Genomic DNA, 6,114 nt, shown 5'->3' on the forward strand with positions numbered 1-6,114 from the left:
ATTTGGCGCTATACAAATAAAATTTGATTTGATTTTGATTTGATTTGACATACACACACAGTTAAGATGTACAGCAAAATTGGTGAACCTTGTCTCTCCCTTCCCAGCAAAGATTCTCATGGGTATTGAAGTATGTACATGCTGGCATGCTGTCTGGAACAACAGATGGGAGAATCTCCTTGGTGAAGGAAATATCACAGGTCTTCTCCATGAGAGCAAGGAGAGGAAAGAAAATGAACTGAGGATTCCAGTAGCAGACACACATACGGAAAATGTATATTTGAAAAATCCTATTACAAAATTTTAACTTGAGGTATGTGCACTGCTCAATAATTTAAACATGTCACTGAATCTACAAAACTGTTATGTTGTAATAAATTTCTCCTGTGTACTGTCAGTGTCTTCAAATGTTCAGTTATAGTAACTGTGCAATAAGTGCCAGTTAAGTGTTCTAAGCCATGGTGTGGAGTGTATAATTAATTTAAACCTCTATTATTTATTTTAAATAGTGACATCAAAACCATGAATAATTTCAGTGTATGTGTGTATATTTTAATCATCTACACCCAGAAAAAAAAATCCCATTAGAAGTATTTACCTTAGCTCAACATTCAAGCTGCTGAATACAGCAAATAACGCATATACAAACAAATATGGGGGATTTCAAAGGATAACATTATCTGTCTAATAGCAGCCTTCCTCCGCTGGTGCTCCCTGGAGGAGAAAAATACACAGCAGGACCCACCAGCCTTCCCTACTCTGACAATGAGTTATTCCCTAAGCTTGTAGGATATAGAAAACTTAATCCTCTGTGCCTTAGCCCTAAACTGTAGAAGATTCTAAAATCCAAATCCAGGGGCAAAAATCAGCTGTTACATGTGTGAGCTATGTTGACATTTAGGGATGAACATTTGGCTTTAATTCAGCTTCATTTTCTCTAGTACCGAATGTCCCAACATTTCAGTGTTTTTATGTCTCAATAACTGTGACCTTTTCTTTTTCCCAATTGGGTGTGATGCACAAATCAATCTGCATGTAAGACAACTTGTGTATGGATTTTGTGGGGAGGTAATGGTCAGCTGGTCAGTGTGGTCACCACAGCATGGTGGTGGAGGCTGCATTGTGATCACACAGCTCACACCGACCTTGGAATATTGGGTTTCTCTTGTGCACACGTTCTTGCCTAATAAGACATTGAGCACAAGATAAAATTAGATAAAGACAAAGCTAATGCAATGCTCCCAGGCTTGTTAATGTATTTACATGGTTCAGAACTGCAGTTTTAGTTTGGTTTGCTCCTTTTTAGACTCAACGCAAGTTCAGCGTTTTGGAAGATACACTTACTTGTGCTCACTTTCTCACCGAGAGATGATTGATACTATTCTTATATCTTATGTGTCGAACGATTTCTTGGCCGGGCAAAGTCACTTTCTAAAGTCTCGGCTGGTTGCCTGGCAACCCCATGGTGAAGAATTCAGGAAGTTACTTCTCCTGGCCAAGAAACAGGCCAGCTTGTAAAAAAAAACAACAACAAAAAAAAAAAAAAACGTCGAACGATTTTTACAGTATGGTGGATTAAACAAACAAGATATGTGATAATTAGCTCATTGTACAAGTATGACAGTGATATCAGTCTTTCTTCTAATCTGTGGCTAAATAAATAAATAAGTTACCCAAAATGTCAAACTGTTGCTTTAAATAAGGTTTTTGATTGTGTTTATATTAGCAATGACTTCTCACTCCTAAATCATAAGGATAACAGGTAGTAATTTCCTGACGTATAGGGACCATGAACTGATATGAAAGTCACTTTTGGCTTTTCCTGTTTTATGGGTCGCCACAGCGAATCGTCACACTGATGACTCACATGTTGACATTTAGCACGTGTTTTACGACGTATGCCCTTCCTGACACAACCCTGACTTGAACCTGGGTCGGACAATGAACTGATATACTGTATGTAACTCAGTGGTTTTTCCAAGTGTGATAGGTCTCCCTTTCATATCAGGTTTTTAAGTGTTGAGGTCACTGAATCAGCCATAAAAGAACAGACAGCCCTGTCTGGTTATTGTGTTCATAAATTATTGAGCTTAAACATTATAAAATGTATACAAAAATGTACAGCATCACAATACATTACTATCATGATATAAAATGATATATACTGTGATATTGAATTATATTTATGTTGCCCACGGCTAATATTATATTGTCCTTTAAAGTACGTAGTGTATGAAAAAAATTAAAAAAATTTGTTCATGAAAATTTATTGTACTGCACTGTCTGTGTTGTTGTATTGTATCACAACTGTATCTGTTTTTCCTTAATTTGTACTTAATTACATATTTCTTTTTAGGTATCCTCCTAATGATTCAATAATTATGGGGCATGTAAATGAAATGTTAGTCTCACTGGGGTAATAATAAGGCTTTTTAAAATAGTTTAGCAGTGATCATTGAGACTTTTCCTCCTACCTGGCCTTGATTTTGTACACATGTGTAAGCTCAAAGTAATCTTGTTTTTGTCTTGTAAGACAAGAAGGAAATGCATCTTTTGTCTTTGATATTAGATTAACAGAGAGTTGACAGTCTTACCAGAGTCTATTTTAGTCTATATTAGCATAAAAAATGAATATTAACCACATGGGGGCAAATGGTAAATCAAACTGTGACTTGAGACGTATTTATAAATTTAGAGGTTAACAGTTGATTCCTCGTTAAGTGACCTAGCCAAATAAATAAACAAGTGTGAAAAAATATTAATATAACACAAAGGGAGAACTATCAAAGGTGTTGCTTGGTTTCATCGTGACAGCCGAGTCAAACAGCTTAGGTAAAACACCAAGTGTCATGCTCAAATCAGATGCTGACACCGTGGAAAGGCGCACTCTATTTTATTTCATTTTTATGTCTCTTCCTTTGCTTTGTGCAGAATGTTGTGATTCTTCTTTAACCTCACCTCAACTTGCTCATGTTTCTCTGTGCAGTCTTAAGCAGACTGACTCATAGGTCGCGGTGAAGTGGGTGTTTTCACTATCTCCCTGAGAAAGATTATTTAGACTTTGCATATTTAGGCACTTTGTTCAAGCAGGGAATTGACTTTGTTGGGAAAATAGGGCGACTACAAACAAAACAAAGCTCTGGATGCCATTACTGTTTATTGTGGGACTAACAGTACCATACAGCAAGGGAACGGACATGACATGACAACGGATGAATTCTGGAAGCACAACTCATTTAATTTGTGAATAATGTGGTCAACTACATGTAGCGTTATAAATGCTGCAAGCTTAGTTTGAGTTTGTCATAAAATAATACTGTAAGTGTGTGAAAAGAACAAAGCAGTTATTTTATTAGAAGTATTATTATTTATTAGAAGTATGGCTGATGTAAAATACATACAAAATGTTAATTATTCAGGAAACTACATGTTCTATGACCATCCATTGCCAGTCATGCTTTTTTGTATGACATCAGTGATTAAAAAAAACTAAGAACTGGGTGAAATGTGGTTTCCTGATTGCAGTATTCATCTTTAAATAAATGTAAAATTAAAGGCTCAAAAGCCTTCAGCCTTGGAAAAACAAACAAACAAAAAGTATTTCCTCACAATAATTTTCTGAATTCATATTTCCTGCAACTAACTTTGACTTTTTGACTCAGTCTTTGGAAAGTGCACACAGTGTAACGATGCTCTCATTGCCATGAAGCAGACGCAGAGATGTGTTGAGCTGGCTTCTGAGAGAGCCAGGGTCTGTGCCTGACAACTGGAGCATTTTGTATGTAGCAAACCGAGCAATACACACGCATAAAAGATACACAAATGTGTTCTAACAGACACACTCGGTGACACCTACACTCACTCGCAAACAAACAAATGCAAAGACAGATGGTGATGGGTGAGGTCATGTGTATGCATACGCACACATAAACATGAACACAGTTCCCTAGTTCCTGAGTTGATCAGAGACTGTTACAGTGTCACCTCGCTCCCCAGCTCAAACCCTCCAGGAGATCGCTCTCTGTCACTGACGCCACTCTGCAGACAGCCTCACACAGCCCGTGTCTGCTGCATCTGTGTGTGTGTGTGTGTGTGTGTTTGTTTGTCTGGGGGAGTGAGAGAAATGTTTCTTCCCTGTGGAAAATTTACACTATTCTATCAACTCTGTTCTAGCAAGACGTGTTTATGGTATGAATCTGGAATGCAGCGTTGATCACATTAATATCAGTTTAACAGCCCTTGAAACAAAAATGTAAACAGTTCAAATGAAGTTAGCATAGCCGCTTACTTTTGCAAAAGCTAACAAAGACTACTTATAACAAAAGCAAAACATATTTCCCAGTGTTGCAGTTCAAAGAGTCTCATTTTACATCTTGTTTTGCAGTTTTAGGTACAAAAAACAACAACAGGAGAAGGCTTAATTTTTCATTGTTTCTCAACTGAGGAGAGCTGAATTCTTGTCATCTCTCACAAGGCCCTTGGAATGTGGACTCTATGTGCAGAGAAACAAAGATATAGCACAGACTCTTGTAGTCCTTATGTTTTGACATCTCCAGGCAGAATGCCACAGCTGAGCTAATGGTGTGGAAAGTGATAAAATGTAGGTTTATGAGGGATTAGTCGGCAGTGTGTGTGCAATAGACAAACATGCAAACATGCGCACAGAGGCACACGAGATTCCCAAAGTTTAGCCGTGCATTAGCGACGTTTACGACAGCTTTAATGGAGCTTACCCCATGCTCTGGTAACCCAAACCCCCACCAAAGCCACATGCACTAGCCACAGAAAGAAGTATGATGAGGGGTTTAGTTAAAGACTAGAATTCTCAGTCACAGATGGTCAGGTCACTGAGATTGGGACAGTTGAAGGTGGTGGGGGAGGGGTGCGTGAGTTGCAGTAGATGTATTGCATTTAGTATTTTCTATATTGTTGGGTTCAAATGATGTAGTTTTTGCAAAGATGGGTGGAGATGTGGTCTTGGGAAGACAGAGATAGGCCAGAGACAGGATATGGGTGGATGGAGTGTTTATAAAGACAATGGGGGTGAGAGGGACAGAAGGGTGGCACAGGCCTCTTCTGGTACCTGATTGGCCACCCTTGGTTCCCACTCTACCAGAAAGTGATAAGTAGTTGGCTTGTTAGCTTCATAGATATATATAACTGAGCAGGCCTACTGGGCATGGGTCCCAGGACTCTGGTCCAGGTCCTCTGTAGGAAAGTCAGTCAAACAATCACAGAGAGGTACACATGTTGACAAGGAGTCACAAAATGACCACAAAGACATGCAAAGTCACCACAATGAAGTGTGACAAAGGTGAATAACTTTGTAGTGATATGCAGTGACCCTTCCTTCTAAGGTCTTGTTAAGACTGTCATTAGCAGTGCATGGGATAAAACATGAAGCCTAATCATTAATTTCACTGAGAAGGTTGGAGAGCTTCAGACATATACATGTCCAGAGTCCCCTGGTCTCATAATCAGTCCATGGCTGTAGGTTATTTTGAGTTATAAATAGCCATTTAAAATTGTTTACTCAACCTTAATTTACCTAAACTAAATAAATAAAGTGGGTGGTTAGCGCTGCTGCCTCACAGCGAGAAGGTTGCGGGATCACGACCTTTCTGTGCGGAGTTTGTATGTTCTGCCCGTGCTTGCGTGGGTCCTCTCCGGGTACTCTGGCTTCCTCCCACTGTCCAAAGACATGTGTCTTAGGTTGATTGGTGATTCTAAATTGCCGGTAGGAGTGTGTGTGTGTGTGTGCATGTGAGTGGTTGTTTTTCTGCGTGTTGGCCCTGCGATGGACTGGTGGCCTGTCCAGGGTGTACCCTGCCTTTGCCTGATTGCTGGCTGGGATTGGCTGCAGTGCTCCCCCCCACGACCCTGTTTGGGACAGAGCGGTATAGATGATGAATGAAAATAAATAAAGTGACTATTACATTCACAGCTTATTATTGGCAAGAGCCCAAGCTTTAAATGTTAGTCTCAAGACATTTTCTTTAACAAATGCACCCCCATCTTAAAAACTGTGCTCCAGTCTGGGCCCATTATGGCTGTGAAGGATGCAGAAAAAAGTAGGTGCAGTACACAGACACACACCACCAAAAAAAAACACAA

The sequence above is a fragment of the Monopterus albus genome, unplaced genomic scaffold (genome assembly GCF_001952655.1).
Source record: "Monopterus albus unplaced genomic scaffold, M_albus_1.0 scaffold29.1, whole genome shotgun sequence".
Lineage (NCBI taxonomy): Eukaryota > Metazoa > Chordata > Actinopteri > Synbranchiformes > Synbranchidae > Monopterus > Monopterus albus.